The sequence below is a fragment of the Zingiber officinale genome, chromosome 9A (assembly GCF_018446385.1).
Source record: "Zingiber officinale cultivar Zhangliang chromosome 9A, Zo_v1.1, whole genome shotgun sequence".
In the NCBI taxonomy this organism is placed as follows: Eukaryota; Viridiplantae; Streptophyta; class Magnoliopsida; order Zingiberales; family Zingiberaceae; genus Zingiber; species Zingiber officinale.
The window spans coordinates 60075468-60100022 of NC_056002.1; the positions used below are offsets into that span (position 1 = coordinate 60075468).

The 24555-nt window shown below is 40.3% G+C and overlaps 1 long non-coding RNA gene across 1 annotated transcript; it reads left to right on the forward strand.

Moving 5' to 3' along the window:
• Positions 1 to 850: 850 nt before the first annotated feature.
• LOC122018914 lies at positions 851 to 1713 on the forward strand. The gene is made up of 3 exons (XR_006121949.1): positions 851 to 1320; positions 1410 to 1503; positions 1612 to 1713. It is a non-coding gene; the product is annotated as an uncharacterized LOC122018914 (long non-coding RNA).
• The last annotated feature ends 22842 nt before the right edge of the window (positions 1714 to 24555 follow it).

The window sequence follows — 24555 nt, forward strand, 5'->3', positions numbered from 1 at the left end:
AGGATGTCAGAGTTATAAGACTGCCAAAAGAGTTAGGTAGACCAGAGTCGGAGACTCTAAGAGTTCTCTGGAGGCGACCATATATATTTTTTTGCGAGTTTCACCCACGAAAGGGGTGAAAAGATTGGCCTTAGAGGTAAGCCAGCTCCGCGATACATTGGACCTTTCTAGATCTTGGAGAGGATTGGAGCGGTAGCATACTGGCTAGCACTACCACCGTCCTTGGTAGGCGTGCACGATGGATTCCACGTATCTATGCTGAGTAGATACGTACCTGACCCGACACAGGTGCTGACAGGTGTCTTAGTTCCAGTTCAGTCTGACGTCACTTATGAGGAGATTCTGGTACGGATTCTGGACTGGAAAGAGCGTCAGTTGAGGAACAAGACTATCCGGCTGGTTAAAGTCGGATGGTAGTATTATTCGGACGAGGAGGCTACTTGGGAGCTCGAGGATACTATCCGAGCTCGATATCCCCATCTTTTCACTTGAGGTATCTGATTTAATTTACCGTTCAGCATTTATACGCTTTACCTGTTGTTAGTGTTTGCTGATGGTAGATAACGAAATTTGGGGACCAAATTTTTATTTGTGGGGGAGAATGTAAAATACCGAAAATAGAAATATTGATAAGGGAATTTTCTGAAATTTTTGGAAATTTTTCGGAACTCATACGGACGAGTTAACGGGGATTAAAACGGGGCCCGGAAAAGCCTGTTTAGGCTACCCCATTTTAGCGAGGAAATGTTTATTTATTTTTCCTTTTTTCTTTTATTTTCTTTACTTCTTTTTCTTCGCCGACTCCCCGCGTGCCCGATCCTTTTCTTCTCCTCAACACCGACAGTTTCATTTCTCCCCTTATTTCTTCCCCTTTTCTTCCGACGCCGATCCCACCCTTTCCTCTTTCTCTCGGCGCCGGCCACCATGAGTTCACCGCCAACAGTAGCCCTTCCCTCTGTCGTTGCCTCGTCGCCGCAGAGATCTCAGTCTACTGCCGGCCTCTCCTTCTCTTCCTCTCCCGAGCGTCGGCCGCCGGCAAATATCCCGTGCCCTAGCGACCCGCGGCTCCCACACCCTCTCGAGACATCGTCGGCCACTGGAATCCAGCGCCGCTGCTGTGCCCTAAGTCCTCGTACTCCACTGCCACCACCGATTGATCGGCACAGCTCAAAGCCGCCGGCCACAGGAACCCTAATGTCAACTCCTCCCTCTCTTCTTCTGGTCGCAGGCATTTGGAGATTGCCGAGCACTTGAGCATCCCAGCCGTGCCCTAGCTCCGAGTCTAACTCAGCCATCGATCGCCTCTTCTGGCTCAAGAAGGTATGGTTGTTTCCTTACCTCTCCTTGTTCTGATCTTGGCCGGTGGTTGCTGTAGTTTATCATCAGATCAGAAATTTTTGGATTTCCAGATCCCTACCACAGTGTACAGGCTTTCTTGAGATGAATTGGTTGTTGGATGGATTCATCACTGCTGGAGAAGGTGCCAAGTGTTGTGCCAGTGAGGTAACAGAGTTTGTGGGATACAAGTTTGGAATTGTTGGTATTCGACTTTGATTTCAATTGATGTGGAATGAGGATTTCAAGGAATGACTTGTTTTGGAATCTTTGTAGGTGTTGTTAGCCATTGCAGCTCTAGCTATGCTGTTCGTGGACGATCCATGGCTTCGGCCAACCTTCCGATCTAAAGTCATCCTTTGATGGTGAGCTATCAACAACCCATTTGAATTCGGGTAAGTTTTTAGGTTGATTCATGATGCTTAGTATTGGATGGTAGTGAACTTGATTGGATAAGTGGATCATTAGTTTATGTGTTCTTGGAATTTAATTTGATGTGAAGGAAAGGGTTGGATCAGATTAGAGGGATTTATAGTTGATATGTTGATTATAAATCCTTAGTTTGTTGAATACCCTGTATTTGTAGGATTTGAGTTGGATGCGATCTCTTGGATTTGTTGAGGACGGTTGATACGACCTGCGTATGAAGGCGGGTACCTCTTGACTTATCTTTTATGATATTGTCATTGGATATGCATAGTATTTTATAACTACATGCAATGAACATGTTTGCCTTTGGTATGTCACTGTTTGATATTCATAGCATGTTAGGTTTGTCACCTGTGATGTATTCGTGATTATATCTCGTGATTTGTTGCCATGATTATCTTGTTACCATGAGTATCTCAGTTTCTAGAGTGACATACCATGCTTACTGAGGTTAGGACTAGGATTTGGATTGTTGTTTCTGGCCTGTGTATCTAGATTATCTGATATTTAGGTTTTTGGGCCATATCAGATTTGTGTACCTCTATTTGTGTATCATATATGATTCGGGTGTTTAGACCCTGATTCTTTGATCTGTGTATATTGTTGGTACATATGCTATGGAAGAGGGATATGATTTGGGTCTAGGTTGTTATACCTTAGAGGACTTGTATACCCTAGATCCGTGGATTTGACTTACTGATACTGTGGTACCCATATTATGTATATATGGATTTTTCTATGCTGATCAGGATATTCCATACTTATTATGTTCAGGACATAGGATTTTTGATATTCTATCTGACCTGTGTACTCTAGATCTTGGTATGTGACCATCGCTTTTACAGTACCCATTTTGTATGTATGGATATGGTTATGTTGATGGTTTTGCCATGCATCATTCGCATGATTGCATGTTGTGCGATAGTCGACTCCATTGTTGTTGAGCACATCGCCATTACATGGATCTGCACACACCACCACTCATGGGTTAGTGGTCGATTCAGGCAGTGTGTGTTGCAGCAGGGACTTTGTTTGGCTACGTTGGTCCGCTCATGGGTAGTGTGACACAACGTGTTAGCCGGCAGGGATTCCTCCCCGTCATCGTGTACCGGGAGTTGAGAGCATTGAGCTCCCCATTTATGATTTGGGGTCACAGGACAGGAGTACTCCGACAGATCCCGTCCACTCGGTCACTCATCAGGAGCAGTGACGACAGAGTGCACGATTGTCACAACCCTACCCACTCGGTCTCGCCATTGTGTGTGAGATGACTGACTGGCGTCAGGGGTGACCAGGACGCATCATTGACATCATATGCATTGATGCATTTATTTCTTGTGATTGTGTTTGCTGCATTTATTTGCTGCATTTGGTTGGATGCATATGTTTGACATGCATACAGGATTTAGGGCACTTCCGGTTTGACGACCCTTTTGTTTGATTAGGGTTTCCTGTTGAGAACGGCTTCCTTAGTTACCTTTCAGTTTTGCATCTTTCCTAGATATATGATTAGGAAGCTGTATTCCATGTTTATTGCTGTTAGATATATTAGGTATGTCTATTGGTATTCGCTGAGTTGTTGAACTCACCCCCGTGGACTCTATATTTTTCAGGTACCAGGTTATTTATGGTGTCGCTTGGAGCATCCTGTCTGCTGGTCCCCACGTCACATCAGAAGACTTATCAATTTCACGTATGTTTTGTTTGTTTATGTATCAGTTTGTTTAGCTCTGTACTCCGGTTTTGTTTTTGGAGTGTTGATGTCGTTATGTGGTATTTTGTATTTGTTGTTGGTTGTGTAAGCCTAGCCGGCTAGCAGTTTTGTGTTTTGGTTTTGGTACAGCCGAGTGGGCTGCTTTATTTTTTTTACTGCGTGGTTGTGTCAGCCAGAGGCTGAATTTGATATTAACTGCGTGGTGTTTGTTTTCTTTTATTGTTATTATTCCAGCCGCATGTGGCTGAGGTATATAGTGCTTGTAGAAAAGTTTCAGATTGTCCGCCGTACAGGGGAGATGCTGCCGAAATTTCTTCGGACAGAGACTCCTCTGGGGCGTGACATTAGTAGTATTTGATAGTACAATTGTCTTGATCTCAACTTGGAAATCTTTCTGATTTCTTCAGTTGGATCAGTGACCTAGGATTTGTTCCTTTCCAGAACACGTCCTCACTATCGCTCTTCTCCAGTTACTTACCTCAACATACTTGCCAAACATTGATCCTCCAGACCTATTTGGACTTTGCTACTTAGCATCGGATCAGCTCACCGGGACTTCCTCTCGATCTTTGGTCCTCTAGACCTATCAAGCTTTTCTGCCAAGTGTCGGGTCCTCTTGACCCACTTGAGCATCTACCTGCCTTTCACGATCTACTAAGACTTTCCCGATTGAGTAAACTATTGGTGCAATCGACCTCCAAGCTTTTAATATCTAACAAATATGTTTAAATGAGCTTGATCAAGGGAAGTCCTAATCACGGCTAGGCAAGGGTGAGAAGTCAACTAAGTGACTAGTCCTAACTACGGTTAGACAAGGAAAGTTGTAGCTAGGCAAGAGAAATCTTGATAGACCGTGGAAGCTAGGTGGATTCAATAGGTCTAGAGGGCCTAATATTAAATCCCTAGTGGGCCGATCCAATGCTGAGTCTTGGTGAGTGAAGCCAAGTGGAGAAAATCCTAGGGGGAGGTAACCTTAGGTCTTGGTGAGTGAAGCCAGGTGGAGAAAACCTTAGAAGGAGGTAACTTTAGGTTCTGGTGAGTGAAGCTAGATGGAAAAAATCCTACAGGGAGGTAACCTTAAGTAACGAGAAGTCTTGGAAGAGTAAACTCCAAGCATGATTGATCGGATGATTTTTGGTCGACCACATAGCAAGATTGATCGGATGATTTTCGGTCGACCCTATGTGGTAGACCGAACTAGCAGATCTTGGTAAATCTAAATTTAGTTTTACCATAGTGTTCTGTATTACTATTATTGTTGTTGGCTAATGTAGTATTGCAGGAAAAGCCTTAGTAGATCATAAATCAGACATTGAAAAGAGAAAGTCCAAACTGGTCTGGAGTGTTGGTGCAGCGGGACCGGCAAGAGGGGAGGGGTGAATTACCTACATAATAAAATAAAACCCTCCTCGTTCTTTCAACTCAAGAATAGCAACAATAATAAAATAAAATAGAAATAAAAGTAAAGCAGAGAAGAGAAGACTTAGGGTTTTACTTGGTTATAACCTAGATGGTTGTTAATCCAAGACAGTTGAAAAAGCGCACTATGAATCTCCTTCACTGTAGGCGGAGAAACATTTTTATACACTAAGAAAGCTCACAAGTTTCTAGGAATTGATTACCGAGTTGATTACATAATTCCTAGGTCTAGGGGCCTTTATATAGCACCTGGAAACTCTATCTCGAGTCTTGAGGGCACCTCCAAAGGGGTTGAGGGCGCCTCCATCCAAGGCTTTAGATAAAACTTTATCCATAGTCAAAATGGTCAAGTAGACTGGGTCGAAGGCGCCTTCAATGGCATTGAGGGCGCCTTCAATGTTGAGGGCACCCTCAATGCTGTTGAGGGCGCCTTCAACCTGCATGGTATAAATAGCTTCCAGCTTCTCTTTTTCTTCTTCTTCCGAAGCTTCGATCACTTGGGTGATTTCGACCAACCAAAATAGGGCTCACCGAACCCAATTTTAGGCCTTCTTCTCGAGAAGGCTTCCGTCCCGGCTTCTCATCCCTCAAATGTCGTGCACATTCTTCTCGTCCACCGGAGTACTCTTTCGCAGCTCTTTCATCTTTCGGACGCACCGAGTCCGTCGGCTCCCTTCCCGTGTCGTCCTTCTCGCTAGCTGTGTCTTATGCTCGATTTCCTGCGCTCCTAAGCTCCTGCACACTTAGACACAGGGATCAAAAACTAAACAGGATCTGACCTAACTTGGTTGATTACATCAAAACAATCATGGGGTCCAACAATCTTCCCCTTTTTAATGTGCATTAACCCAAGTTCAAGTTAGGGAAAAAAACAGACAAGTAATAATTTAAAGAAATTACTAAACTAACATTTTAAGCATAAATATTGCAATAATAGAATTTGCAACAAAAAAATATTAATTTGTTCCTATCCAAAAAAAAAATTTAAGTACTAATTTAAAAAATATTAACTCCCCCTAAACTTGTTTCCTATCTCTCCCCCTTTGATCACAGTAATAAACGGGGTAGGAAAAAATAAAATCTAAGTTAACAAAGATCTCTGATATTTAAACGGGGTAGGAATTTTGAAAGTATTTTTAAGAAATTCCCAAAAATGTTTAAACAAAAACTTGTTAAAGAATTATTTAATTTCTATTTTCATGTTTTATCAGTAAGTTAATTAAACATTTTATTTCAGTATTTTGGCTTCTAGGCAGTGGCGAGGCACTAGGCCTTCTTGGTTATTGGAGCAACAACCTATAACGACCCAATTTTTCCTATTTTGAGTTCCAAATGTCCATAAAAATATTTGGAAATGCTTTTAAAATATTCTAGAGATTTATAGAAATTTTTAGAGTATTTTTACGCAATTTTTGGAGTTCGTTTAGTATGTTTACAAAAAAGAAAGAAATTTTGACAAAAACCGTTGAAGGTAAGGCTCAAACCCGTGACCTCCGGCCGAACCAAACCCAATCGGACACAGCAAACCAACCGAGCTGCGAGCACTTTGTTAACTAAGTATGGAGAGAAAAAGATTTAAAGTATAGTTATATGGGAAAACCCTAGATTTAAAAGAAGCTTAAGTTTTCTTTTCCCCGAACCGAAACCTCTTCTTCTCCTCTGCTTCTGCGTGTGTGACGGCGGGCTCGGGCGGAAGGCAAAGGGAGCTAGGGATTGTTTTTCGGTGGTCAGCCAAGGTCCAAGCCGAGGAGCTCTGTCCATCTTCACAAGTTCTTCGTCGAGGAGAGCACGGGGACGCAAGGAGTCGCCGGAAGATTGAGCTACCCGAACCCTAGATTTCCTCCCTTTGTCGGTTGTAAGTCCAAGAAGCTAGGTAAGTACTACTCACCTGCTGTAGGATTGTTTCGGAATTTCCTATTCATTTTGGTTCTGAATTTTTCTGTGAAGGTGGTGGAATTAGGGTTTGCTGCCATGTATTGCTTGTTCGGTTTCATTTGCTATGCCTCAGTTCCGAGAGGAATCTGTGTTGGGTGGCTGCAGACTTTGGGTTGCAGGAGAGGAGGATGTTAGGGATCTTAAACAGGTTCATACCATTTCTTGTTCTGTGCCATTCGGATGAAACAGAATAGGGGTTTGGGGTTGCCTTACCAGAAGAGTTAAGCTGTGAAATGATATTTATGCTTGTTTGAGCTTTACAGTAAGTTGAATCTGGTCTTATGCAAAGAAAATTAAATGCATAATTGAAATTTTTGTTTTCCTTCTTGCTATCAGTTGCTGCATAGACATATTACCATAGTATTTCTGTTTTCGAATTCTTTGATGTTCAAACAGCCCCTAATTCCAGCCTATAGTTGTGTTTTAAGCATGCCTTTAGCACTTAAATGTTGTATCCGTGTATGTATACCTACTGCCCATAAATTCCAGCAAGTTTGCTTTCCTTTTGGCCGTGCAAATGGGCATAAACAGCCCTTAATTATTAGTATGCAGTGCTGGTTTTTGCTTGCTACCTCCATGAACATGAACAGCCCTGCACGGTTTAGTTTTCCTTGCCACTTAATGAGCATGCATAACTTAGTATACTAGTATGTTTGGATAGATTGTTTGTTGTTGTTTTAAGGGCAAGAATAACCTTGTTATAACAATTCAGAGTTAGCTTATTTTGCCACCCTATCCAGCATTTTAGTGATTGACTTTGCTTTATTTTATAGCATGCCTAGAGAGTTCAGATTTGTTATCCTTTGCTTTATTTTATAACATACTTAGAGAGTTCAGATTTACTTTCCTTTGTGTTATTTTTATATAGCATGCTTGGTTAGTTGTAATCCTATACTTGTTAGATATATCTACAGGATTCTAATAAGCTCTAATAAAGGATTATAAGAAGTATGAGTAAATAAAATGTAACGACCTGATTTTTCCTATTTCGAGTTCCAAATGTCCATAAAAATATTTGGAAATGCTTTTAAAATATTCTAGAGATTTTTAGAAATTTTTAGAGTATTTTTATGTAATTTTTGGAGGTCGTTTAGTATGGTTACAAAAAAAAGAAATTTTGACAAAAACTGTTGAAGATGAGGTTCGAACCTACGACCTCAGGTCAGACTGACCCAAGCAAAACTGACAAACCAGCTGAGCTACAAGATTTTGTTAACCTTATAAGGAGAGAATTAAGTTTATAGCATGATTTTGATTAAACCCGAATATAAGAAAGGGAATTAGGTTTTGATTTTCCAAAAATCCAAAACATTTTCTCCCCAAATTTTTCTTCTCCTTCTCCCTCGCGACGGCGCCTTCTCTCTCAGCGGAAACCAAGAGGAAGCTAGGTTTTGGGTCTCCGGCGCCGGCGAAGCCTTATTCCAGCCATCCTTCACCGTGGGTGGTCATCCCGACGGAGAAGAACTTGCGGGCACAAGAGGAAGCCGAAGATTTTGCAAGACCCGAGCCCTCTGAAAACCCTAAGGCCTTTCCCTTCCTTCTTCTCGGTTGTAAGTGCAAGAATAAGGGGTAAGTACTACTCACCTGTGGTAGGAGTAGCTTCAACCTTATTTTCTTCTTGAATCCGAACCATGCTATGAAGATTTTGGCTTTTGGGTGTTCTGCCGTGGGCTTCACAGAGATTCCAAGAACTAGTTTTTGTTTGATTGAGCATGTAGTATTGTTTGTGCCGAATCTAAGCTTGCAGGAGATCAAGTTTTTGTTTCTCCTTGTTCTTGTTGAACCTGTCGTGGCCTTTAGGAAGGAAAAAGGGTGTAGTGGATTTAACCTTGATTAATGATGCCTTTGTTTCCTACCATTGGGTTTGCAACTGGATCGTGTAGCTTGACAGTATGTCGAATTTGCATCAGATGGATTTTCATTGGGTTTCATTTTAGTTTCCAACCATCTATGCTAGTTCCTAGATTAGTTCTTGCAAGCATTAGTATACAGTCTGAGCTCTATATTCTGTTATAGTTTCCTTCCTTGCTTTCAGGTCATGTTGTACAGAATCAAAGTTGATTAGGGATTTAGTTTTTAGACAGCATGTTTAAGAAGCTTAAAGTTGTATTCTTTTGCTCTATTTACAGCATGTTTAGAAAGCTTAAAGTCGCATTCTTTTGCTACCCTATCCAGCATGTTTAGAAAGTCCAAAATTAGCTTCCTTTTGCTTTATTTTATAGCATGATCAGTAAGCTCAAAGTTGATCTCTTTTGCTTTATTTTGTAGCATGATTAGTAAGATTAGATTAGCTTTCTTTGCTCTTATCACAGCATGTTTTAAAAGGTCAAACTAGCTCTCTCTTTTGCTCTATTATATAGCATGCTTAGTTAATTGTAATCCTATACTTGTTAGGTATATCTAAAGGATTCCAATAAACTCTAATAAAGGATTATGAGAAAAATGAGTAAAGAAAAGACCAAGGTCTAGTTAAAAGAGATAACTAGTAAATTAAAGTAAGAGGCTAGTACCCGACTTCCAAGGTTGTCGTTAAATAAATCCATATGACCAATTCCAAGGTCTTGGCCCTGGTAAGACCAAGGTCTTTACCTCATAGGACTAGAGGCTCGCTACCTCAGTCACTTTTAGAGAGCGCGCAAAACAAAGATGGTACTAAGCCTGGGCCCTAAGAAAAGAAAACCAGAGAAGAAAAGAAAAGAAGAACAAGAAGAAGAAAGTGAAAGAGAAATGAAAAGATTAATTTCTATTATAAAGATATAAGAAAAGGAAACAAGTTTTATGCTTAGAATCAATAAAAGTTTAGTTCTTTAATTCTAAGCCTACAGTAGTAGTTTCCTTATTTTTCCTGTCAGTTAATGAGCATGTTTAGTATTCAGTTTTATTTCTATATACTGTGAGTACATGCAGCTTTGCTTTAGCATTTCAGTTTCCGTATTATTGCATTACTTTTATGCACTTCGAAGTTTTTGTGAGATAGATTAGTACTTACTAAGCGTTTTCGCTTATAGTTTTGTTTTCTTTCCTCCTATTGCAGATAAAGGAAAAGCTAAGATATGAGGGGAGACGACAGGGTGGTGGTGGTGATGAAGGTGTATGGTGACTGGACTATGGAGAGATCCAGAGAGTGCTACCAAACCTGTAGGACCTATTTGATTAGAGTTTATGCTTTAGTTCTTTTCTTTAACACTATTATGAAGTTTGTGAGATTGTAGTTAAGTTTATTTCCGCATATGCATTTAGTCACTTTAATTATTTGTGGAGTGATATAGTTGGTTGTTTTACTGTTATTTTTATAACTGTGTGGTTGTGAAAAATGAGTTTCAGCTGCCTGTGGCTGCATATATATCTTATGTACTATGGATTTGGTCACCGGTACAGGGGAGACTCTGTCGAAATTTTCAGTAGGAATTCCTCTGAACCGTGATAAATCTAAGTATTACTAATACTAGCGTCAGTGACACTAGTAAGTAGAGTAGTAGTTAGGTAACGGTCGCCCTTAGAGAATAGTAGTAAGAAGGGTGGGTTGTTACAGTTGGTATCAGAGCAGTGTTCCATTCTCCAGCATCACACACACACATCAGCATCATCCTTGTCGTCTTCAAGTAAGAAAGTATTTAATTTCTTTCCTTATTGCTTTCCTTTATTACTAATTGCAGTATAAAGTAATTGCTTATAAGTGCTTAAGTCAGATAAGAGTTTTTGCTGTTTTCTTTATTCCTGTACAAATGTGTATGTTAGAAAGGATAGAGAAAATATCAAGTCTTTTTCCTTGCATGACTAGATGGCAAGAAGAGGACGTCCCCGTACCGTTCGTGCTGAGGACCAAGCTCAAGAGAACGAAGTTCCCAGAGCAACTGAGCCCAATCTTTCTGAAGTGGTTGCTCAACTTCAGAGACAAGTAGCAGAGCAGCAGCAAGTGATTGCCAATTTGATGGCAAACCAGCAAGCAGTTCCTCCCCCTCCTCCAGCTGTCACTGCAGAGAATCCAGTGGTAACTGAGACTCCACCAGCTGCCCTGGGAGCTGTCACAGCACCTCAGAGACCAGAAGCTTACCTTATACAGTGGCTAAAGTTGAAACCAGAGAGCTTCTCAGGCACGACTGAGCCCTGGGATACCCAGGCTTGGTTTAAAACACTGGAGAGCACTATGGAGCGTCTTGACTGGCCAGAAGTCGAGAAGGTCAAGTGCGCCTCTTTCTGCCTGTCTGGAGATGCTCGTATGTGGTGGGAGAGGATAAAGACCAAGAGAGCGGATGATCAGATGAGCTGGGCTGATTTTCAGTTTGAGTTTTATGAAGAGTTCTTCCACCTACAGATCACCAACAAGCAGTACGAGGAGTTTATAGAGTTCAAGCAAGGTGACCTGTCAGTGGAGGAAGCAGCCAAGAAGTTCAACAGACTAGCTCGTCTCTGCCCAGAGCTAGTAAGTACAGAGAAGGAGCGAGTTAGGCTGATGCTCAGAATACTGAGACCCTAGATAGCACTGAATGTGAGCAGTAGAGCTCATCGGCCCCAGACTGGTGAAGAGTTGATCAGTAGAGCATTAATTGCTGAACACTACCTGAACAACATCAAGGCACAACAAGCGCAACATAAGCCAGTGAAGACAGAGGACAAGACAGCAGAAAGCCAGAAGTCACAATCAAGTAAACAGAACTGGAAAGGCAAAGGTAAAAGGAAGCAGTGGAACACAGGAGGTAGCCAGAAGGGAGGACCAGCAAACAAGCAGACCAAGTTTCCTCCCTGTCCCAAATGTGGGAGAACACATCCAGGAGCCTGTCTTTTGGGTAAGACTGGATGTTACTCCTGTGGTCAGGAAGGACACATGGCTAAGGAATGGCCTAATAAATTCAAAGCACCTCAGCCACAGCCATTGCAATATGGAGGCCAGCCTGCACAGTTGCACCACATGGAAGCAGCATTGGATGGACCCTATATCAATCAAGGAAGGTTAGAAGCCCCACCAGTTCCAGCCTTTGATGGTGCCAGAGTATTCTCCCTCACCAAAGAAGAAGCTGCTAGTGCCTCCACGGTCGTAACAGGTCAAGTAGTTATTTTCCAACACATAGCTACTGTACTATTTGACACCGGGGCGACCCATTCTTTTGTATCGATACCTTTTGCCAGTAGTTTACAGGTGCCTACAGAGAGTTCGAACTCCAAGTTCTTGACGACCCTACCTTCTAGGGAAGTCATGGAATCCAATCAGTGGCTCCGAGCTGTACTGGTCAGAATTGCAAACCGAGAGTTATATGTAAATCTGATAGTTCTCGCCATGCAGGATTTCGATATCATTTTTGGTATGGATTTCCTCAGCAAGTACAGTGCTTCAGTGGACTGCCGCAGAAGGAAGGTGATTTTTAGTCCAGAAGGTGAACCAACTTTTGAGTTCACAGGAGTGCCAAGGAAGAGGACCCAGAAACTTCTCTCATCTCTAGCAGCTCACCAGATGTTAGCTAAAGGGTGTGCAGGTTTTCTTGCATACATAGTAAAGGCAGAAGAGCAGAAGGGACTCAAGCAGGAGGAGGTCCGGGTAGTATGCGAGTATCCAGAAGTATTTCCAGAAGAGCTACCTGGACTACCTCCCAACAGAGAGATGGAATTTGATATTGAATTGGTTCCTGGAACCGGTCCAATTTCAAAAGCTCCATATCGCATGTCTCCAGCAGAGCTGAAGGAGTTACAAGAACAACTACAGGAGTTACTTGACAAAGGCTTCATTCGCCCCAGTCACTCACCTCGGGGAGCTCCTGTGTTGTTTGTCAAGAAGAAAGATGGATCAATGCGGATGTGCATAGACTACAGAGCTTTGAATCAAGTGACAATCAAGAACAAGTACCCCCTTCCCAGGATCGATGACTTATTTGATCAGTTAAGAGGAGCAACAGTGTTCTCAAAGATAGACCTGCACTCTGACCTGAAGGTGAAAGAAAGAGATATACCCAGAACGGCGTTCAGGACCAGATATGGACACTACGAGTTTGTGGTCATGCCTTTTGGAGTGACTAATGCACCTGCGGTCTTCATGGACTTAATGAACAGAGTGTTCAGAGAATATCTTGACAAATTTGTCATCGTATTTATCGACGATATTCTGGTCTATTCAAGGACCCCAGAGGAGCATGACACGCACTTGAGGATGGTACTGCAGACTCTGCAGCAAAAGCAGCTTTATGCTAAATTCTCAAAGTGCGAGTTCTAGTTAAATCAGGTGGCGTTTTTAGGTCACATTATTTCTAAAGAAGGTATTCAAGTGGATCCAGCCAAGGTGGAAGCGGTCAACAACTGGAGTAGACCCAAGAACGTCAGAGAGATCAGAAGCTTCCTTGGTTTAGCAGGGTACTACAGGAAGTTCATGGAGGATTTTTCCAGGATAGCTTCTCCACTAACAGCCCTCACCAGAAAGAACAAGAGATTCGAATGGTCAGATAAATGTGAGCAGAGCTTCCAAGAGCTAAAGAAGAGATTGATCAGTGCTCCCATTCTGACTGTTCCATAGAGCGACAAGAGTTTCGACATCTACAGTGATGCTTCCAAGATGGGCTTAGGAGCTGTACTCATGCAAGAAGGAAAAGTCATAGCTTATGCTTCCAGACAACTCAAAGATTATGAGAAGAACTACCCTACTCATGATCTTGAGCTGGCAGCTGTGGTTTTTGCACTTAAACTCTGGCGACATTATTTGTATGGAGTTCAGTGTAGAATCTTCACAGATCATCAGAGTCTTAAGTACTTCTTCACTCAGAAGGACTTAAACATGAGACAGCGCAGGTGGCTGGAGTTGGTCAAAGATTACGACTATGAAATCCTTTACCACCCACGCAAAGCTAACAAAGTGGCAGATGCACTCAGCAGAAAATCCAGTGCATTCCTAATGTCTTTGTCATCATTAGCTCTGCCACTGCAGAAGGAGTTGTCGGATTTTTGACTTGAAATTATTGAAGAGCCACTCTCTGCATTGACCTTAGAGTCCACATTGCTTGAGGAGGTACAGAGAAAACAAAGTGAAGATCCAGACATCCAGAAAATCAAGCAAGGGTTACAGAAAGAAGACAAATCAGAGTTTTGAGTAACAAATAGCGGGATTCTTTATCAAGGGAGTCGCATTTGCGTGCCCCATGATGAAGAACTGAGGAAGAAGATCTTAGAAGAAGCTCATAGTACACCATACTCCATGCATCCTGGTTCTTCCAAGATGTACCAAGATGTGAAACAGAGGTTCTGGTGGTCAGGACTCAAAAGAGACGTTGCTAAATATGTCAGTACCTGCTTGACATGCCAGAGGGTCAAAGCAGAACACCAGAGACCAGGAGGAGTTCTTCAGCCTCTTCCAATACCAGAATGGAAATGGGAAGATATATCCATGGACTTCATAACCGGTCTTCCAAGAACCACCAATGGATATGATGCGATATGGGTAATAGTAGATCGATTGACCAAGTCTGCTCACTTCCTAGCCATCAAGGTGTCCCACTCTATAGAGCAGTTGGCCCAGCTATATGTTAGAGAGGTAGTCAGACTTCATGGAGTTCCTAAATCTATCATTTCTGATAGACATGGGCACTTCACCTCACACTTTTGGGAGTGTGTTCAGAATGCACTAGGCACCAAACTCAAGTTCAGCACAGCTTTCCATCCATAGACTGATGGACAGACAGAGCGAGTGAATCAGATTTTAGAAGATATGCTCAGAGCTTGTGCACTGGATTTCAAGGGAAGTTGGTGCAAGTATTTGTGCTTAGCTGAATTCGCCTACAACAATAGCTATCAGGCCACCATCAATATGGCACCTTATGAGGCACTATATGGTAGGAAATGCAGATCACCCATATGCTGGCAAGAAGTAGGAGAGAGAAAAGAAATGGAAGTAGAGCTGGGTATTCAGACAGAGCTGATGGACGAGACCACTCAAGCGATCCAGAAAATCAGACAGAGAATTGAGACTGTCCAGAGCAAACAGAAAAGTTATGCTAACACACGCCGAAGGCCATTGGAATTCCAAGTAGGAGATTCAGTTTTCCTCAAGGTCGCTCCTACGAAGGGAGTGATGAGATTTGGCAAGAAGGGCAAATTAAGTCCTCGCTATGTAGGACCTTACCTGATCATAGAGAGGATTGGGAAAGTAGCTTAAAGGTTGGACTTACCACAAGACATGTCAGCAATACACAATGTATTTCATGTCTCCATGCTAAAGAAGTGTCTCCATGACCCGAGCCAAGTGGTTCAGCCTCAGTCAGTGCAAATCCAAGAGGATCTTAGTTATGAGAGCAGACCTACACAGATAGTGGACAGAGCAGTCAAGAGATTGGGAAACAAAGAAGTACCACTAGTGAAGGTCGTCTGGCAGAACCATAAGCATGAGGAAATCACTTGGGAGCGGGAGGACAGTATGAGACAGAAGTATCCGGAGCTGTTCTAAGTTCGAGGACGAACTTTTTATAAGGTATGGGGGATTGTAACGACCCGATTTTCCCTATTTCGAGTTCCAAATGTCCATAAAAATATTTGGAAATGCTTTTAAAATATTCTAGAGATTTTTAGAAATTTTTAGAGTATTTTTATGTAATTTTTGGAGGTCGTTTAGTATGGTTACAAAAAAAAAAGAAATTTTGACAAAAACTGTTGAAGATGAGGTTCGAACCTACGACCTCGGGTTGGACTGACCCAAGCAATACCGGCCCAACCAGCTGAGCTACAAGATTTTGTTAACCTTATAAGGAGAGAATTAAATTTATAGCATGATTTTGATTAAACCCGAATATAAGAAAGGGAATTAGGTTTTGATTTTCCAAAAAACCAAAACATTTTCTCCCGAAATTTTTCTTCTCCTTCTCCCTCGCGACAGCGCCTTCTCTCTCAGCGGAAACCAAGAGGAAGCTAGGTTTTGGGTCTCCGGCGCCGGCGAAGCCTTATTCCAGCCATCCTTCACCGTGGGTGGTCATCCCGACGGAGAAGAACTTGCGGGCACAAGAGGAAGCCGAAGATTTTGCAAGACCCGAGCCCTCCGAAAACCCTAAGGCCTTTCCCTTCCTTCTTCTCAGTTGTAAGTGCAAGAACAAGGGGTAAGTACTACTCACCTGTGGTAGGAGTAGCTTCAACCTTGTTTTCTTCTTGAATCCGAACCATGCTATGAAGATTTTGGCTTTTGGGTGTTCTGTCGTGGGCTTCACAGAGATTCCAAGAACTAGTTTTTGTTTGATTGAGCATGTAGTATTGTTTGTGCCGAATCTAAGCTTGCAGGAGATCAAGTTTTTGTTTCTCCTTGTTCTTGTTGAACTTGTCGTGGCCTTTAGGAAGGAAAAAGGGTGTAGTGGATATAACCTTGATTAATGATGCCTTTGTTTCCTACCATTGAGTTTGCAACTGGATCGTGTAGCTTGACAATATGTCGAATTTGCATCAGATGGATTTTCATTGGGTTTCATTTTAGTTTCCAACCATCTATGCTAGTTCCTAGATTAGTTCTTGCAAGCATTAGTATACAGTCTGAGCTCTATATTCTGTTATAGTTTCCTTCCTTGCTTTCAAGTCATGTTGTACAGAATCAAAGTTGATTAGGGATTTAGTTTTTAGACAGCATGTTTAAGAAGCTTAAAGTTGTATTCTTTTACACTATTTACAGCATGTTTAGAAAGCTTAAAGTCGCATTCTTTTGCTACCCTATCCAGCATGTTTAGAAAGTCCAAAATTAGCTTCCTTTTGCTTTATTTTATAGCATGATCAGTAAGCTCAAAGTTGCTCTCTTTTGCTTTATTTTGTAGCATGATTAGTAAGATTAGATTAGCTTTCTTTGCTCTTATCACAGCATGTTTTAAAAGGTCAAACTAGCTCTCTCTTTTGCTCTATTATATAGCATGCTTAGTTAATTGTAATCCTATACTTGTTAGGTATATCTAAAGGATTCCAATAAACTCTAATAAAGGATTATGAGAAAAATGAGTAAAGAAAAGACCAAGGTCTAGTTAAAAGAGATAACTAGTAAATTAAAGTAAGAGGCTAGTACCCGACTTCCAAGGTTGTCGTTAAATAAATCCATATGACCAATTCCAAGGTCTTGGCCCTGGTAAGACCAAGGTCTTTACCTTATAGGACTAGAGGCTCGCTACCTCAGTCACTTTTAGAGAGCGCGCAAAACAAAGATGGTACTAAGCCTGGGCCCTAAGAAAAGAAAACCAGAGAAGAAAAGAAAAGAAGAACAAGAAGAAGAAAGTGAAAGAGAAATGAAAAGATTAATTTCTATTATAAAGATATAAGAAAAGGAAACAAGTTTTATGCTTAGAATCAATAAAAGTTTAGTTCTTTAATTCTAAGCCTACAGTAGTAGTTTCCTTATTTTTCCTGTCAGTTAATGAGCATGTTTAGTATTCAGTTTTATTTCTGTATACCGTGAGTACATGCAGCTTTGCTTTAGCATTTCAGTTTCCGTATTATTGCATTACTTTTATGCACTTTGAAGTTTTTGTGAGATAGATTAGTACTTACTAAGCGTTTTCGCTTATAGTTTTGTTTTCTTTCCTCCTACTGCAGATAAAGGAAAAGTTAAGATATGAAGGGAGACGACAGGGTGGTGGTGGTGATGAAGGTGTGTGGTGACTGGACTGTGGAGAGATCCAGAAGTAGCTGGCTGAATTGTCAAGACTTCCTTTTAGTTCTCTTTTAATGTTATATTAAATTTGGGATTGTAGTTGAGTTTATTTCCGCATGTCTAATTAGTCTCTTTTATTATTTGTGGAGTGTTGTAGTCGTTGCTATTGCTAGAGTAGTTTCTTGGTTTTTATTGTGATTTTATTACTGCGTGGTTGATTGATATGTGTTTCAGCCGCTTGTGGCTGAGTATATATTGCATGTATTGTTAAATATAGTCACCGGTACAGGGGAGACTCTGCCGAAATTTTTCGGTAGGGTTTCCATGTGATTTTTAATCATACCGGTTAAGTAGAGTTAGTAGTTAAGTAACGGTCATCCTTAGAGAGTAGTAGTAGTAAGAAGGGTGGGTTGTTACACAACCTCTTTCTTAGACAAAGCCTCATAAAGAAATTATCTGTTTAATTTTTCTTGCTGAAAGCGCTAACTTTAAAATTCTAATCTAGAAAAGATTTTGAAACCCAATAGAGGTTCCTTTCTACCGGGTTAGTTAAAAACTTAGGGGCTATATATCCTTTAGGTATTTTTCTAAGTTGACCTTGGTGATGTTTGATATACCAATTTAATTTATCATAAATTCTAACTTTTGATTTTTGAAATTTATTTAAGCATGCATAACAATTTTTCAATTTTCCATTTTCAATTTTCAATTTTTCATTTTCTGAGTTCATATTATCTAACAGTTTTTTTAAATCAGCATTTTTTCTGATTTGACTAAGTGTTTAGTAAGTACTTTGATAAAGTGAAAAGACTATTTAAGGGTTAGCGCACGTACCTGACTTACCTCTATTTTTAATGCTCCCCCTTCATCGTAGATTTCTTCTTCTGATGATCCTCCCCCTTCATCTATGCTTATTTCTGAGCTAGTCTCATCTTTTTCTACTTGATGGTTGGCCATCAGTGTTAATCCCGAGAAGGCTTCGACTTCAGATTCGGAGGATGATGATTCATCCCATGTAGCCTTCAGACTCTTGTGTTTAGTGGTCATCGGTCTTTGGGACTTCTCCTTGTCCCTTTTCTTCAACTTTGGGTAGTCATCCTTGATGTGCCCTTCCTCGTTGCAGTTGTAGCATCTGACCATCCTTTTATTGTGTTGGTGCTTTCTTGACTGTGATCTAAATTTATTAGTCTTAATAAATTTGTTTAATTTTCTTACCAATAACACTGCTTCAGTTTCGTCGATTGACGCTTCATAGTCGAGATTGTCCATCTCGGCTTGTAGGGCAACATTAAGGTTTGACTTCTCTATTTTTTTCGGTTATGCAATTCGAGACTCGTGAAGTTTGTAAGTAGAAAACAAGTTTTCTAGAATACTTACCTCAAAGTCCTTAGAGATGTAGTAAGCATCTACTAAGGACACCCACTCTGGAGTTCTTGGGAAGGCATTGAGCCCATACCAGATAGAATCTCGATTCATTACTGATTCTCCGAGATTGGTCAGTTGAGTTATCAGCTCCTTGATTCTTGCTTGGAGTTGTGCTACTTTTTTGCCATTGTTCATCCGGAGATTTGTCAGCTGAGTCTGGAGGATGTCACGCTTTACTAACTTTGCTTCTGAGATGCCTTCATGGAGCTCCTGAAATTTTTCCCAGAGGTCTTTGGCGGAGTCGTAGCTTCCGATCTGACTTACCTCCTGAGGTGGCAAGATGCTGAGAAGATGGAATTCTGCCTTTCCGTTAGCCATGAAATCGGCTTGCTCTTTCTTCATCCATTGGAATTCTTCCTTATCTTTTGGGACTGAAAAATCATATTTCATAATTAAAAAAATATCGAAATCTGTTTTGAAGAATACCTCCATTCGGCGCTTCCATGTCGCGAAGTCTCCGTCGAATTTTGGGGGATGAATACTTGTTTCGGCCATCGTCTTGATCTTTGTTACTTCAGATGGCAGTTAGTCCTTCTAAGGTAGTCTGGCTCTGATACCACTTGTTGGTGCAGCGAGACCGGTAAGAGGGGAGGGGTGAATTGCCTGCAAAATAAAACAAAACCCTCCTGGTTCTTTCAACTCAAGAATAGAAACAATAATAAAATAAAACATAAATAAAAGTAAAGCAAAGAAGAGAAGACTCAGGGTTTTACTTGGTTATAACCTAGATGGTTGTTAATCCAAGACAGTTGAAAAAGTGCACTACGAATCTCCTTCACTAGGCGGAGAAGCCTTTTTACACACTAAGAAAGCTCACAAGTTGCTAGAAATTGATTATCGAGTTGATTACTTAATTCCTAGGTCTAGGAGCCTTTATATAGCTCCTGAAAACTCTATCTCAAGTCTTGAAGGTGCCTCCAAAGGGGTTGAGGGCACCTCCATCCAAGGCTTCGGATAAAACTTTATCCAAAGTAGAAATGGTCAAGTAGACTAGGTTGAAGGCGCCTTCAATGGCATTGAGGGTGCCTTCAATGTTGAGGGTGCCCGCAATGCTATTGAGGGTGCCTTCAATGTTGAGGGCGCCCTCAATGCTGTTAAGGGTGCCTTCAACCTGCATGGTATAAATAGCTTCCAACTTCTCTTTTTCTTATTCTTCTGAAGCTTCGATCGCTTGGGTGATTTCAGCCAACCGAAATAGGGCTCACCGAACCCAATTTTCAGCCTTCTTCTTGAGCAGGCTTCTATCCCGGCTTCTCGTCCCTTGAACATCGCACACGTTCTTCTCGTCCACGGAGTACTCTTCCGTAGCTCTTTCATCCTTCGGACGCATTGAACCCATCGACTCCCTTCCCGTGCCGTCCTTCTCGCTAGCTGTGTCTTCCGCTCGATTTCCTGTGCTCCTAAGCTCCTGAACACTTAGACACAAGGATCAAAAACCAAACAGAACCTAACCTAACTTGATTGATCACATCAAAATAACCACAGGGCCCAACATGGAGGATCATGTTTGGCAGGTCAGTTGAGGTATGCAACTAGAGAAGAGCGACAGTAAGATCATGTTTCAGAAAGGAACAAACTCTAGGTCATTGATCGAACTGAAGAAACCAGGAAGATTTTCAAGTCGAAATCAAGACAGTTCTACTGTTAATTACTATACATGCATCTTATTATATTACCGTGCTAACCTTTATTTTGAAGGGAATTGTCTAACTCTATTTTGCAGGGAATGATTTGATCGGTCAACTGGAACATAGGGATCAATTGACCGAACAAGGCTAACTCAGACCATAGACTAGTTCAGACCAAAGCATAGCAGAGTCCGATCAAAGCTTAATCTATCGACCAAACCAGATGATCGTTCAATTAAACCTTGATGATGTGGCAGAGATCAGACCAAGCCGAAGCCAAGAATGAAACCTTATTGATCGATCGGTCGAACTAGTGGATCGATTGATTAAACGATCATCTCATTAAAGTAGCATTAAGTGTGAATCTCAGTGAATAGGGAAATTCACTATTCGGTCAATCGAACAAGGTGATCGGTCAACTGAACCATTAAAGATCATAAATGCTCAAAGATCATATCTTAGCAAAGAAGGAAGGGAGCGTGTTCAGTCGACTGAATCCGAGGATCGATCGACCGAACGGTAATGATAGTTATAAAAGAAGAGCTAGAGATCCAAGGCTGATTATTAGTTTCCAGTTCACCTCTGTGCTAAATCCTTGTTCGTGTAACTGCTCTACAACACTTCTTCAAGCAAGCTACTACTTCGATAAAGTGCCGACGATCCACAATGCGTTTTAATTGTTCGGTATATTTTTATTAGCTTACATTATACTTATTTACTAGTAAGATAGTAGGTTGTTACTATCTTACATCCTTCATTGTATGAATTGCTTCTTTCTATAGATTTTGAAAAGAAGAATTATAGTGGATTGTCCAACGGTGCGATCAAGAGATCGGGGGTCTTGGAGTAGGAGTCGACCTAGGCTCCGAATCAAGTAACCAAAATGAGTCTTTTTATTTTCCACTGCACTGCTCTTATCTTAACGGTTCAGAAGAAAAGTTTTTTTTAAATGAGAGATATTCACCCCCTCCCCCCCTCCTCTATCGATCTTTCATAAACATCCTACACACTTAGTTGACTACAACATGACTTAACTTGAACCTTTGACAACATCAAAACTCATGTTCAATTCTGGACACCCTGCACCGACAATCTCTCCCTTTTTGATATTTGGCAACCAAGTTTCACAGTTAAGTTTATAAAATATACAAAAATAAGTAAACAAGTATTTTTTTTTTTAACTTAACTCTCTCCCTGAGTTTAACAACTTCCTTTGAATTTACTATTTCTCCTCCTTTAATACACATCAAAAATAGTAAAAGCATAAAAAAAAACAAGAACTATTCCAAGACTTAGTTAGAATAAAAAAGATTTTGAAAATTTTGAAAGCAAAGATTTTGAAGCATAGCATTTGAAAATCTCAAGAAAAGTATGCTAAAAGGGATACAAAAATTTACTAAAAATAATTTCTAAATTCAAAGTATATGAATTCTAAAAAAAATCAAGTGTAGGTTTTAGATTGTAGAAAGCAATTTAGATTGTTGTGTAAAATGTTTTGGGAAAATACTGATTTTGATTTAAAGTAGAAAGTAAGATGAATTATTAAAAGCATTACTATACAAATTTTAAATCATAAAAATAGTGTGCATTTTCTTAGGCCAAGTTTGAAAAGAATTAAGTTTATTGTTGAAAACTTTCAAGCAAAGTGATAAAATTTTTAGAACGTAAAAATTTTAAAAATTATGTAACATTGTTAGGATTTTTTTTAAAAAAAAACATTGCATTAAAAAGTCAAAATTTCCTAAGTGTGTAAAAATATAGTTATAAAATTATAATTGAATAAATTCTAAAGGTTTGGAAACTTAGAAGTTCAATAATTTCCAAGGAAATAAAAAAATTAAAATTTTGAAATTTAAAACATTTTGAAAAATATAAAATCTTTGATAGAATGCTCCACCTTAATTTGATATTTTCTTAAAAGTCCAAGTATGATTTGGAAACTAAGGAAAAAATATCTTTATGATGAAATGTCCAACCTTCATACCAAGCTGACTACCACAAGATAGCAGCTACTGATTCAGGTTGGTCAATTTGAGCTTTTGATTCTAAATTGTTTGTTACTAGTCAGGTTACTCAAATTGATCAATGTATTTTCTTTAAAGCTCAGATTTATAGCGATGCACTACATAAACTGTAGAAAATATATTCTAAATGCATGATAGACGAATTAATTAAATGCGGTAAAAACTTACAGCGATCTCCCGCAGATCTGCAATCGGCAATGACGAAACTTGCTATCGGAAGAGCGATCACAGGATCGGAAAGCCCTCCGCAATTCCACAAACCAAATCTCACCGCCTTGGATGTTCTCCTCTTACTCTCGTCTCCAACGTCCAATTTCACACACCCTGAGCCTTGGACGAACCCCCTTTATATAGGGAAATACACTAGGGGCATAATGGACTTTTCCATTATGTGTAGTGGGGAACATGAGCCACGTTCCCCACTATCCCCATTTCCAACATCTCCCACTCGTCCAAGGTAAGTCACTAAGACTAGTTCATTCAGGTAAGTCACAAAAACTTAATAAGTCACATAAACTATTAGAGAGTTTGGTCACATAGACCATATGAGAACATCCAATCCATACTTAGAGAAAATGGTTCGTGCGACAGCAAGCACACTGAGCGATAGTTGCTAAGAAGATTGTTACACCTTGACTTAGCCGCTCGTTGAGCAATCAATGCTAATAAAGTTGTTACACTTTGTTTAGCTGCTCAAATAAATTAGAGACACACTCTTCTGGCACATAGCCTCTTTCCTGGTGGCACATAGCCTTTATCCAGAATCCATCCAATCTTCAAGTGACACACAGCCATTATCTTGAAGATATCCATGTCTTGCTATTTACCCAGATTAAATAATTTTCATTTACATCGATATGAACATCTCTAATCCCTTATAATGACTATTATGTCATGAGCATGTTCCATATCCAATATTCACATTCATTTCCGTACATAACAGAAATGGGTCGACCAGTGAATAATAACAAAAGATGTAAATATATTTAATCTTCCTTTTTAGCTAGAATCAATTCATTTTAATCAGTCGCTTTCCTAGTTATGCTCCATAGACCGAATCATCCATAGCCATAGGATACATGCTAAAGTAGCAGACACTGATTAAAACTTCAAGTAGACAGCTAAATAGTCACTAAGGTAAAAATTGAGATTAACATATAATCTCAAAGGTCTCACATAGTAGAGAAATGAGGATTCATTCTCCTACTACCTTTATTGTCGCAATAGCACATGTGGTATGAATCACATGCTACGATGTTATTCTCTTTACTAAAAAGAGTGCATGTTGTCTTCAAATTTAACATCGTACAGATTTCGATCTAGACATACCTAACGTCTAATCCTGAATTCAACATATGAATTCTAATCTGGCTTTCAACAGGTTCAGTAAATGGTGGGTTCATTTACTTCGATCATTATTTACACATAAATGATCTCATCTTGACACAATTATCAAGGCGACCTCAACTTATGAATCTGTCTCTAATTTCATAATTTCAGCTACGTAAGTTGTTTCATAAGTAACGGTCTTACCCCTATTTGTACTTAACAAACAGAGATGATTGTCCATGTGAGTGGACCAATCTCCACCTGCCAACATGCTCACCGAGATCTTACATGAATGTAACAAATACAACATATACACTGAATAAATTATGGCAAATGACACAATCATAACACAAAGTCTGATTGTTATTTCAATATTGTTACATTCTACGAAGTCCCAAAGACTTTACATGTTCTTTAAATGACTCTTTAGTCATTGGCTTAGTAAAAGGATCTGCAAGCATAACACGTGTAGGGACATACTCAAGAATGACTTTTCTTTTAGCCACAATATCCCTTACAAAATTATATTTAATTTCTATATGCTTGCCTTTGCTATGATATTTGGGATCCTTGGAAAAAGCTATTGCAGCTTGACTGTCACAGTAGACAGTTACTGGACTCCCACTATCCTCAGCAATTTTCAGATGCTTCAGAAACCTTCTCAACCAGATTGCTGCTGAACATGACACATATTCAGCTTCCATAGTCGACAAAGCTACACAAGCTTGTTTC